We start from the raw sequence: 13907 nt of genomic DNA, 5'->3' as shown, positions 1-13907 counted from the left end.
TACGTGTGAATGTTATTAACTTAAGCCAGCTTGAAAAATAACGCTATCAGTATGACTGATCATAGACGTTAGATGACAAACTAAGGTCTTTCTCAAATGTTCACCGATATCCCTGGGAAGTGACTGGTTCTTGGCATAGTGTTTAATGCAGGCGTTTCATTTATCGATCATTCACTTATGCGGTCTACAACTACCGATCTATGCTACCGACCTACCATCACAGAAGTAGCCCTAACAGAGGTGTCTGTAGTTAACGTTAGAAAAAATGCAACGCTGGCAAACTGACTAGTAGTTAACGTTACATTAACATGACGGGTTGATGAGGTCCATGCTTCACATTACGTTAACGTTAACTTGCGTTGCTTTATCACATCATACCGTTGCTTTATCACATCATATACTGTACTGACTGTCTAGTGTTATTAATCCCCATGTACAGTCAATGGTTACTCCATGTTGAGATGGCATACATTAAGATTGAGATATTTGAAAACAGCAACAACTAATAAAACCAAGTATATCATGCAACTTAGCCTCCCGTTGACGGTAACGTTAATGTAGCTGCTAACGTTAGCATGTAATTCGCTGTCCGTATTTCTGTTGTTAGCTCATTAGTATTCACCATACTAAATTGTCACAGTCTATAATCAACATAATACGCTCTCTTAACTTTTCAGTTGATACGCAACACTTACCAGACAAGAACAAACCGATTGTTGTTTGTACTGTTTAGCTAACTCACAGCCGCAAAATTCATCCAGCCAGCTAGACTAGCCTTCAGCGCCGAGTCGACCTGCGTTGTGGAAAGGAGAAGGGGGCGGGTTTCACTTGACAAGGGGCGTGTTTAACTCGCTGAGTGGCAACTGAGTGGGCGTGCCTGACCGCGACTCCTCTTCACTGCGCATGCTTCAACTTCTGCTGTGCAGCCGCACTTCAAATTGGTTGCAAATTTTCCAAGATGGCGTCGCCTCGGCGGCTTCAATTCCATAGAACACTGCAGAATGCAGCCACACTGTCGAGTTCTATATTATACCGTCTATGGGACAGAGAAATGTGCAATAATGACATCACAAATGGGGAAATTGAATGTGCTTTGGGGGGTATGAAAAATGGCAAGAGCCCTGGCCTTGATGGCTTACCGTGTGAATTTTATAAGGCTTTTAAAACAGTCTTAATCCCTGTTTTAAATATTATTTATCAAGAAGTATGGTCAAAGAGAATCTTAAGTCCGTCAATGACGAAGGGGGTTAATAAAATAATTTATAAGAGAAAAGGTGATAGGGAGAAACTGGAAAATTTTAGACCTATCAGTCTTTTAAACTGCGACTATAAGATTTTAGCAAAGGTATTGGCAAATAGACTGAAGCAGGTTTTGCCCAGTCATTCAGACCAACCAAGCGTATGCTGTACTGGGTAGGGACATCTCAGACACAATTAATAGCATAAGAGATAAGGTATGGTACATGGATAAAGAAAATAAGAAGGGTTTCATTGTAAATACAGATTTGGAAAAGGCGTTTGACAGGGTGGAACATGATTTTCTTTTTGGTGTTTTAAATAAGTTTAATTTTGGAAACAATTTTATTGGGTGTCTGAGGTGTCTCTACTCAGATGCCAAGAGTTGTGTTACAAGGTAAATGGCTTTTTAACTGATTTTATCTATTTAACTAGATCGAACAGGCAGGGATGTCCACTGTCTGCATAACTTTACACTCTGGTTGCTGAGCCTCTAGGCTTAGCAATTAATGCGGACAGTGGAATCAAAGGTGTCCCAGTTGGAAATTTCAGTGGTTTTAATTCTGAGACGAAAATCTACCAGTATGCCGATGACACAACTCTTGTGCTAAAAGATGAAAAAAGTATAGACATTAGCATGAACATTCTAGACATTTATTGTAAAGGTTCTGGGGCCAGAATGAATGTGGGCAAAACCGATTTCATGAGGTTAGGTAGAGGAGGAGCTTTGTCAAGGGCGCTACCCTTCAAGGAAGTTCAAAATTGCATGAAAATTCTGGGGGTTAGCGTAGGGCCTGATGAGATTTTGACAACTAAGGAAATGTGGGAGGAGACAATAGGCAAAGCAAAACAAAGATTGGCATTCTGGGGAAGGAGGAGTCTCACGCTCAGGGGAATAAAAATTTTGTGTTGAATTCACTGTTTTTGTCTAAAATATGGTACGTCCTTGGTTCAGTCTGTATGCCAATACCTGTCGCAAATGTTTTTAAACGCTTAGTGATGGATTTTATCTGGCACGGTAAGCCATCTAAGATAAAATATGACACTCTGATCGGGGCAGTGGAGGAGGGAGGCCTGGGATTGCTGGACCCCATCCTAAGGCTGAGGGCCCTAAGAGTGAAAATGGTAAAGAGCTTTCTAGGTGATGAAAATAAAGAATGGAAATCAACAATGAAATACTTTTTAAACAAAGTTTGTGGTAGGGGGTCTGCAGCCTTATGGATGGGGTTGAGGTAGGGGGTCTGCAGCCTTATGGATGGGGTTGTGGTAGGGGGTCTGCAGCCTTATGGATGGGGTTGAGGTAGGGGGTCTGCAGCCTTATGGATGGGGTTGTGGTAGGGGGTCTGCAGCCTTATGGATGGGGTTGTGGTAGGGGGTCTGCAGCCTTATGGATGGGGTTGAAGGACAACATGACTGTTGGCATCCCAGAGTTTTATAGGGACGTTTTAAGGGCGTGGGTAAAATTTAGGGAGAGTTTAAAAATAACTCCAATTGGGAGGGAAGCGATTTTCAGCCACTGTTTTTAAATCCAAATTTAAATATTGGATGGGGATTTTATTGGAAGATTTGGTATGAAGCTGGGTTTAAAACGATCAGAGATCTCTTTTATGAGATAAGGCCAGGGCTCTTGCCATTCCAAGCTTTTGTGGATGATCTGAAACAAATAAAGGAGGGCTAAGAGGAAGATCAAATTAAAAAGGAAAAATCATAAGTGCAATACCAAAAGAATGGATAGAACAAATAGAAATGAATGAGGAAAAACAGGAAGAGAAATTTGAAATTGTTTTTAAAGAAGGTAACGGTGTGTTTGAGCTTTGTGTTTTAAAACAGTTTTATTTATTTTTTAGAAGCCTTGCTTTTGTGGAGCCAGTTTCAAATTCATATTGGGGAAGAGTGCTTGAAAACATAACAAAGGAAGATATATGGCGAAACATGAGACAAGGTTTAAAGTGTCCAATTTTAGAAAACTTTGATTTTATGCTGGGCCACAATTGTGTTTTTAATGAAATGAGATTATTTAAGATGGGGTTTGTGAACAGTGATTTATGTAAAATATGTGGAAAAGAAAAAGAAGGAGTGAAGCATATGTTTTTCCTTTGTGAGAAACTAAAGTGTTTTGTGAGAAAACTAAAGTGTTTTGTGAGAAACTAAAGTGTTTTGTGAGAAAACTAAAGTGTTTTGTGAGAAAACTAAAGTGAGAAAACTAAAGAAAACTAAACTAAAACTAAAACTAAAAGATTTTTGCACAACTGCATTTTTTCACAGATGTTGTCTATAGATAATTTGTTGTATTTTATGTATGGGTCTAATTTATGCTTAAGCACATGCACTTTGAACTGTATGCTCTTCTGCACTGTTTGCATATGTGGAAAAGAATTGATATGGATTTATGGACATTTTGTTGGAAGTGAAATAGAAGTCGATCAGTAAATGATTTCTTGTGAAATGTAATATTTTGAATGTTGTATCAATAAAAGAGACAAAAAAAACTCTCGTCTGATCTCGGAAGCTAAGCAGCGTCGGGCCTGGTTAGTACTTGGATGGGAGACCGCCTGGGAATACCAGGTGCTGTAAGCGTTTTGCTTGTGCAGGCAGAGCGGTTGAGGTTGATGAACGCGTCCGAGTGGTTGAGTAATCGCTTACGGCCATACCACGCTGAGCACGCCCGCTCTCGTCTGATCTCGTAAGCTAAGCAGCGTCGGGACTGGTTAGTACTTGGATGGGAGACCGCCTGGGAATACCAGGTGCTGTAAGCGTTTTGCTTGTGCAGGCAGAGCGGTTGAGGTTGATGAACATGTCCGAGTGGTTGAGTAATCGCTTACGGCCATACCACGCTGAGCACGCCCGCTCTCGTCTGATATCGGAAGCTAAGCAGCGTCGGGCCTGGTTAGTACTTGGATGGGAGCCCAGCAGTGTTTTTCCTACTGCTGGGCGGGCAAGTTTGCGTAGGTCTGTTTTAATGAACTGCTGAACGTCAGCAAGACCAAAGAGATTGTTGTTGACTTCCGGAGAGGTCACACCCAACACCTGCCACTGACCATCGACGGTGCTGTGGTGGAGAGAGCGAGCAGCACCAAATTCCTGGGGGTGCACATCAGTGAAGACCTCTCCTGGACCACCAACACTGCATCACTGGCGAAGAGAGCTCAGCGCCGCCTGTACTTCCTGCGGAAACTCAGGCGAGCAAGTGCTCCACCAGCCATCATGACCACATTCTACCGAGGCACCATTGAGAGCATCCTCTCCAGCTGTATCGCTGTGTTGGGCTGAAGCTGCACTGAATACAACAGGAAAGCCCTGCAGCGCATAGTGAACACAGCTGGAAGGATCATTGGTGCTTCACTCCCCTCCCTGAAGGACATTTACACCACCCACCTCACCCGCAAGGCGACCAAAATTGTGAGTGATGCAAGTCACCCCGCCACAATCTGTTTGATCTACTGCCCTCTGGGAAGAGGTACAGAAGCCTGCGCCCCCCCGCACTACCAGACTCACCAACAGCTTCATACACCAAGCTGTAAGGATGCTGAACTCTCTCCCTCCTCTCCCCCCTCCACCCTCAGCTACATAACATCCTGGACATTGGACCCACAATGGCCGCCTGCACTACTCCACTTGCACACTTGTACACTTTACAACTTGTTGTTGTTGTCCTGAAAACACAACACTTCTGCTGCTCTTACATAACTTGCACCACTATGCCACTTTCTTTCTACTTAGGTCAAACAGAACTACCCAAGCCTTTTATTGGCCTGACTTTGCACTAGTATTTTATTGACTGTCTATGCACAATTTCAACCAAATTTTGCTGCTCTTATTTTTTCATTATTATATGTGCCCTCTTATTTACTTATTTACTTACTTTTTTGTTTACTTGAATGTTATGTTTGTCTGTGGACTTAAAATTGGTAAAATATGTCTTGTCTTCACCGTGGGATAGTGAGAAACGTAATTTCGATCTCTTTGTATGTCTGGAACATGTGAAGAAATTGACAATAAAGCTGACTTTGACTTTAATCGAAAGTGAATTAATAGATGGACTAAATGTAATGACAATAAAAGAAATTGAAAAGACAGTTGGTCAGGGAGCATTGGCATAGAGGACATGGACAATGTCGGTAGCGTGGAGCTGGTGGTGGACGCCGGCAAACTTCAACTTGCGGGGGCTGTGCCAGTGGGGGGAATGGGGCAGAAAAGGAAGGAGCCAGACCAGACAGAAAGGGAAGAACTACAAAAATATGAAGATACAAAGGTGAAAGAACTGAACACTTTTTTTTTAAAAATGAAAGAGAGGCTTTGAAAGAACAACTGAAGAAATACAAGAAAAATAGGCTAACAACTGTACATTTAGAAAGTGCGTTAAGGAAACAAGAAAGCAGGAGGGGTAGAGCAGTGGATGCTAATGTGAGCTCTTAAAAAGTGTTATGGAAAAAAGAGTGGCAAACTTAACAGGGGGCGTTTTTATTTATTTATTTCTATTTATTATTTTAATGGGGTGGGGTTTTACTTCAATAAACTTAAGAGGTGGTGTAAACAGACTGATAATAGAAACTAAGAAAAGTGATGTTTTATTGCTGCCAGAAACAAATTGGAATTATGATATTGCAGAGAGTGTTAAGAGAAGATGGGATGGAGAGCTTTATTATAATAACAGTGTTAACAGAGGAAGGGGAGTTGCATTTATGGTCAAAAGAAATGTTTTTGATAAGATAACTGAAATTTATAATGATAAAGAGGGAAAAGTTTTAATCTTGTGTTTTGAAAAGGATAACGATAGAGTGATAATGAGTAACATCCATGCTCCAAATGAAGACTTGGATAGAGTGAACTTTTTTAATCATTTTGTTTCTTTAATGGACAAATGGGGTGACATGTTTGTGATGGGAGATTTTAACACTGTGCTGGAGAAAGATGTTGGGGATGGTATGGTGTATGGAACGGATAGAGGGAGAAATGAGTTAAAAAGTGTGATGAGACAATTTAATTTGATTGATGTATGGAGAGAAAAACATTTGGGTAAAAGGGAGTATAGTAGAGTACAGATTGTAAAAGATAAAGTAAAGCAGAGTCGAATTGATTTTGTTTTAACTAAAAAAGAAATGATCACTTATGTTAAAAGAATTCAGTATAAAAAATGTAGTTTTAGCGATCATAATTATATAAACATGGATTTAGATTTTAGCAATATAGAGCGGGGGCCAGGTTTGTGGCATTTGAACACTGAGGTTTTAAAAGATAACTTTTATAGGATGGAGGTGGGAAGTGTGAACGAAATTGATATGTATCAGAATTGTGTTGGAGTGATAGTGTGTTGGTGGGATAATCTGAAATATGACATTAAAAAGTATACAATAGATTTTTGTAGAAAAATGAAAAAAGAAAAGAATAGAAAGGAGGAGGAGGTTAAAAGACATCTAGAGGAAGAACTGGCAAAAGTGGCTGTTAATAAAGAAGATGTAAATAAGATATTGGAATTGGAAGAGAATTTAAAAAAGATAGGAGAGCAAATGCAAAGGGGCAATGATAAGAAGCCAAATCAGGCATATGCTGTACTGGGTAGAGACATCTCAGCGAATTGTATGGTGGAGGGGGAGAAATGTAGACACAAATCAGAAGAAATAAGAAGTATCAAAGATAATGAAGGGAATAGTATTAATTATAAAGAGGGAAATTTAAAAAGAGTATTTTTTATGAAAATCTTTTTAAGAAAGAGGGGATTGAAACTAATGCAAGTAAATATTTATTAAGTCACATCAATAAAAAAGTCAAAACAGATGATAGAGAAATGTGTAATAGTGAGATATCCAATGAAGAAATTGAATGTGCATTAGTGGGTATGAAAAATGGTAAGAGCCCTGGGCTAGATGGCTTGCCGTGTGAATTTTACAAGGCTTTTAGAACCGTTTTAATTCCCATTTTGAATACAGTATATCAAGAAGTTTGGAGTAAAGGATTTTTAAGTCCATCTATGACAAAGGGTGTGATAAAAATAATCTACAAAAGAAAAGGTGACAATTGGAAAATTTTAGACCAGTTAGCCTTTTAAATTGTGATAAGATTTTAGCAAAGTTGCTGGCAAATAGACTGAAGAAGGTTTTATCCACAGTCATTCAAACCAATCAGGCATATGCTGTACTGGGTAGAGACATCTCAGACACAATAAATTCCGTAAGAGACAAGATATGGTTCATGGACAGAGAAAAAAGAAGTCGGTTTGTTGTTAATATACAGTGGGCATCGCTTTCAAATGACCACTTCAGTCAGCAGACACGAGGTGAAGCTGCGTGAAGTTTTAGTACCACTTTCAGCCACTGTGCGTCGCTCTGCCACTGTACATCGCTCTGCCTGCCGCCCCTTCTGAAAAATACGGAGGCTACCATTAAACATAATTGTTGCCGAGAGTAATCCCAGCCTACATACTCAATAACGAAATAAATCGAAATTTGCTGTCTACATTATTGTCAGTGTTGGGGTTAACGCAACTACGCAAATCAAAACAGTGTCTTGTGTGATAATTGAGCCAGTAGAGAAATAACTGTTCAGAATTAATCTGTAGCCTTGGGTAGGCTTTTGCAGAAAACAATGTTGTTGCTGATTTAATACTATCTGGCGACGTTTTTAACAGGCTACGCCAATAGAGGCTTAGACAACTATGACCCACGTTTTGGTTTCAGAATTAATTTGCCCTACTTCTTGACTGCAATGTAGTCAATTGACTGCTTAACATGTCATTTTTATTTTTCTGTACAATAAACAAATACATCTGCTTTATGCCGCAGAATTACATTCATATTTGGCTGACTCCTGCAGACGCGCAAAAAAACACTGTTAAACATTTTCCAGTCTCTCCACCCCCATGAACTGTGAGAACACCACCTGTGTGGCTGCAAATGGAGTACAATGTGGAGGACTAAGTTGACCCGGCTGAGTTTGGCTAGGCCATCCTTAAAAATATTTTCGTTTGCCGTAACCCGACCGACCCTGTCAATTTAGAACCCTTTCAGTCCGACCGACTTGCCTGTTCCGGTTGTAAACTTGCGTCAAGACCGACCGATTTTTTTTACTCTAAACAACCAATACAAATAAAATACTATTTATTTTAGTAAGCCTAAGTATTGTGAATATAAATTGCCTACATACAAATGTAGGCTCTCTTAAATAAAACCCTGTGGCGTCATCTCTACACCATTGGTTTACGCATGTCACACTATGGCCTACGCTTCGTTTCATTCACACAAACATCTTGACTCAACACTTATTTCTTGGCACGAAGCTCTGGAAGAACTGTGCCCAGATCTTTTCCCATTCTTTCTCCCCTCTAGTCTAACGGTGACCGTGTTGAAGAATTGAAATTGGTTGTGGTCTATTCAGCATTTCTCAAAATATGGGCTTAACCCAGATTCGAACTCTTGGACAGGGGACTGATAACTGCTGCGTAAGGGCGGATGTCATCAGCCGGCTTAACGCACTGCGCCACAGAATTGACGGCGTGGATGAATAGGGATAAATAACAATAGAGTACACAACTGTTTCACCAGCACATTAAAATGACTTGACTAAAACCGTGCATAACTGGAGGTACACCCGTTATCTGAGCAGTCTGTATGTCCTCATTTTGCGAATGCCAGGACGATATGAGTCTGTTGCATTTCGTTAGATGCCCGAGTCACGCATAATGTTTGAAAACCACTGGCTCGTAATCACAATAATTTAACACACAACAGTTGGATACTTCATCATGTTCCCATGCCTACATTTTGGTGAGTAGCATAGAGATCGTTAAAACAATAAAGTATGGCTCTCCGTTTGGGACATCGAAAACTTATATTTTTAATAGGGTAGACTACCGTTGGAGATGCTGACTTGCAAAGGCCTCGGGATAACACATTATGGTTGTTGTTGGTGGCGTTATTGCATGTTAGTTATGCCTACAATGCAAAATTCAACTCAAACACATAAACCGGCAAATAAAAAATGACATCTTCAAGGCTAAACTCGAATACAAATACAGACTAGAGCATGAATTCAGCACCATGAACACAAAACAACACAAAAAATAAGAACACTCACAGGACTGGACAGTAAACACAAACTACAGGATAAATCAGACGCAAGCTCTTTTTCCATAGAATTAAACAACTTTTACTCCAGATTCGACACAGTGGACCACTCAGACACCTGCAGGACTCTACTGGAGGCCATTCCCACCCTGGAACCAGACCCCCAGGTCCCATTTACAACTGAGGACGTGTGTCAGCAGCTGAGGAGATGCAAGCCTGGGAAAGCTCCGGGTCCAGACGGCATCCTTGCCTGGGTGCTAAGGGACTGCGCAGCTGAGCTCTCCCCCACCATCTATTCACTGTTTGCCAAGTCATACAAAACCGCTACTGTACCAGTGCTGTGGAAAACATCTACTATCATACCAATACCCAAGAAACCCCGCCCCTCCGAACTCAACCACTACAGGCCAGTTGCACTCAATAATCATGAAATGCCTGGAAAAACTGATCCTCAGAACCCTCCTCCCAGTTGTCAGCCCACAGTTGGACAGCCACCAGTTTGCCTACAAGGCCAGGAGAGGGACGGAGGATGCTGTGGCATGTCTCCTCCACTCCCTCCTCCAACATCTTGAAACACCTACAAACTTCGCCAGATTACTCTTCATTGACTTCAGTTCTGCCTTCAACACCATCCAACGCCACCTGATGATCAACAAACTCCACCACCTGCACGTCCCCCCGACCCTCATCCACTGGATCCACAACTTCCTCAGTGACAGACCACAAGCCGTCAAGATAAGTGCAGTCACATCACCACTCACCACAATTAACACCGGCCCGCTTGGGTGTGTCCCTAAGCCCTTCCTCTTCACCCTCTACACCAATGACTGTCAGTCCCACACCCATCACCACATACTTCAAATACTCTGATGACACTGCTGTACTTGCACTCCTCAACGACAATAACTCCATATCTGCATACCAAGACTCCATTTCCCACCTCACACAATGGTGCACTGACAACTACCTTCAGCTTAACATCAGTAAAACCAAGGAACTTGTAATCACCAACACCAGAACACAATCCACAACCCCACCTGCATCAACAACGACACCGTAGAAATAGTGGACTGTTTCAAATACCTTGGACTCACCCTGGACAATAAACTCAGCTTTGAGCAACACACCACTGACATACAAAAACGCAGTCAACAGAGACTCTATGCCATCCGTAAGCTCAGATCACTTTCTGTTGCCCCCTGTCACCTGCTCCTTCTGTACAAAAGCATAGTCCAGCCCATCCTCCTCTACTGCCTTCCCTGCTTTTTCAACATGCTAACTGCTGCCAACAGAAACAGACTCACACGCATCACTCATACCGCAGCCAAAGCAATAGGCCTCCCCACCCCTAATCTATCAGATCTCAACAGTAAATTCACCAAGAACAGAGCACAGACCATCGCTCATGACCCCACCCACCCCCTCCCTCAATCCCTTCTTCATTCTGCTTCCATCAAGACGCAGATACAGGGCTATGGGGTGGAAGCGAGTACGCTTTGGGAAAAGCTTTGTGCCCTCTGCAATAGCAGCACTGAACAACACACAGCGGTGATGGATCATTGTGCCGCCCTCATTCCTCTGTAATGCCAACTGGTGATGGTTTTCCTGTTTGTATCGGTGTAATGTGATGTATATGTGCTGTATATGTGCTGTTGTGATATATGTGCTGTATATGTGCTGTTAACATCTATGTGGGTGGGGTATGTGGTAACAGGGTTGCGGGTGAAGAACCGCAACTGTGTGTATCTATGTATTTAATGTCTGTGAGGCTTGTATTGTATGGTATGTGAAAAAAAATGTCCTATTTATGGACAAATAAACTAACTAACTAACTAAAATTTCTTCCTCACGATTGGAAGCTCCTGTAGCCGCATAGGATTTCAAAACAGGCGAAATGCCACAAAACCGGTTTGTGAATAGGTCTGTGAGTTCGGAGTCCTCTCGACTTCTTTTAAGCTGTCACAGCTGGTGGGAAGGTGTGATTTGTTGGGGGCAGGGCCGGATTAACTGGGCACAAATGTCTGATGGCCCCCCTGCCCCCCAGTCAACGTGAATCGGGTGGTCAGTTAATAGGCCTATATCGTGAAGATTTTTCTTGCCATCTAAGGCACGAGCGCCAAGCCTCACCAAGTAGCCCATTTGTTTACAACTAACATTACATTTAATTAAACTGCTTATAGGCTATGCCGAAATAGTTTTCAACACAACGCAACACAACACAGACCCCGCTTCTCTCGCGTCAGTCACTGACATGAACGAAACACAGAACCGGCTTCTCACGGCAGTCACTGACAGTAGCCTAGAATAAATGCATGGGGAAAAAAACTTCCCCATGACAAAGACATCGTAAAACACTGAGAGTTAATATTTTGTCACTATAACATACATCTGCCCTATGTCAAATGTGTTATGTTAAGTAGCCTAGTGCGTAAATCTGCTTCATAAAGTTGAACAAATACATTTGCTTATTTCACAGAAAAATATAAATAGTAAGTTATGGTAGGCCAACTTGGAGTGAACATACAAACAGGGGAAATTCTTTCTCTAGTAGCGGAGTAGCCTCAGGTGCGCACGTAGACATAAGGCCAAACATGCAAGCGCCAATGAATCGTGCTCTCACGACAATCATGCCGTTAAACTTAAATAGGTTATCACTCTAAGTTCGCCTTCAGGCAAGGAAAACGATGATTTGAAGACATGTTTCGTTGGAAGGGCAAAGGGTAGCAACAGGGCAACACAGAGACAGGCCCGATGGCAGGGCTGTTATGAGAGTATTAAACAGGCATGTATGAAATGTCCAAAACCAGAGATTTACAAAGAAAACAAACTATAAAATCACTAAAAAAATTGTTGTGGCCAAAAATATCATGTGTGATAAAAATAAGTGAATATAAAAAAAGTGTCTTCTCCTATTTCTCCTTAAGTGTGAGGGGCCCGTTGCACTGTTTGGCAGCATGCTTCAGCATGGCCCTCCTCTCCTCCTAAGCAATCTACAGGAGTTCTCTTTCTTTCTTTTTTCTCTGTGCCTGAAGTTCAGACATTTTTTTGAAGATTTCAGGCCTATTGGACATGAAGACATAGTAGACATAGTATTAGAATAAAGATGATAAGTTTGAATAATTGTTGAACCAAACCAGGTGAAACTTGCTTGAGACACACACTATTTCAGACTAACATTATATAAAATAGGGTAGACTAGACTAATTTGTAAAATCGATTTGAAATGTTTTAACTTCCTATGGAATGGGCATTTTTGTGTCTAGACCAGGTCTTGTGAAGCCGTGTGCAAAAGTAGATCAAAATAAAATGAAAAATTAGTCATTTAGACCATTATTTGCTAAGGTATGCTCATGCGTTTTGTAAAATGCCCAATGGAAACTCCCCATAGGACTTTTGGTTACCCAAAATGCATACTGACAATAAAAGCCTTACTGTGTGGTTTCTGGACTATTTGGATTGTTTGTCAGAGGTTCTGATGGAATGACTACACTATGGAATAATTACAGAAATGTCTTTGCATTTTCTTTGTTGGTTCAATGGGTGTGGATAAAATGGATTATACATCTGCACAACAAATATTGGATAAAACAATGGATAAAAATATGGATTCCTGTGCCTATTTCAATACCCAATTGGCTGCATCTATCTTATTGATAAGGATACACACTGCAGCTAGAAGGTAGGGAAGCACCGGAGGGGGAGGAGGGCAATTTGATACAATTTAATTGAGACATAGTAAGATTAATCTGACAATGTAAAGCACTATACAGATTGTACATGAAAAAGGTTGTCATATATGGATTCCCAAGTGTCCAAGCTTTCAAATGGTGTATAACATTAGCAATATGGTGCAATTGATTTATAATGTTGGGGGAGAGGGGGGTGGGTGTGTTGTGGAGGGCACACTGTTTCATAACAAGTGTTATCCTGCAGCCTAGGTTACTTACAGATTGTGGCATTGTGCTAGTTAGTTTTTTTAACCAACCAATAAAGTTGTGTTGTGTGAAGTGTTCACACTACATGTTAAATTGTAGCCTACCCTATAGGCACAGGCTACTTCAGATCAGGTCACTGAACGTTCCTTAAAGACATGTCAATCAACACTGATTTTGTCTCTGAGCAAGATCAGTACAGCAAAGGCTAATGTGAATAATTAAAGAGTTAAATGTGATTATTTAAAGAGTTAAACGTTTTGCACAGCCCAGTTTAGGAGACATTTAACTCTTTAGGTTATTCACATTAGCCTTTGCTATACTGATAAGGTCTGTGTATTTGCTTCACCTTTTGCCGATCTAGACCAAGTACAGCACGTAACCTATTCATCAAATTAACTCGTTGTGTCTATATTTCTGTCTCATATCGCTAACTTTAACAACATTTAAACAAAACCGCTAATGCTACGTTGCTACACTAATCTCAACGTCTTTTGCTAACAGAAGTTGAAATTTTCAACTAGCCCACCTGTGACATCTCTAGGCACCTCTCCTCGCCGTGCTCACATTCCAGCTGACATTTCAGACGCATCTAGGCCTATCTGCGCTCACAAAAGGAGGCTATACTTGCGCGAGCGCTCTGTTCACGTTGCCTCTGCAGCAACAAGCTTCCACTGAT

General features: G+C 41.3%; 1 pseudogene; it reads left to right on the top strand.

Annotated features, from left to right (window-relative positions):
- Nucleotides 1-3873: 3873 nt before the first annotated feature.
- Nucleotides 3874-3992, top strand: LOC125299925 (annotated as a pseudogene).
- The last annotated feature ends 9915 nt before the right edge of the window (nt 3993-13907 follow it).

The sequence above is a fragment of the Alosa alosa genome, chromosome 8 (assembly GCF_017589495.1).
Source record: "Alosa alosa isolate M-15738 ecotype Scorff River chromosome 8, AALO_Geno_1.1, whole genome shotgun sequence".
NCBI classification, from domain to species: domain Eukaryota; kingdom Metazoa; phylum Chordata; class Actinopteri; order Clupeiformes; family Clupeidae; genus Alosa; species Alosa alosa.
The sequence above is the reverse complement of the archived record's forward strand: the minus strand, read 5'-3'. Positions and strand labels throughout refer to the sequence as shown.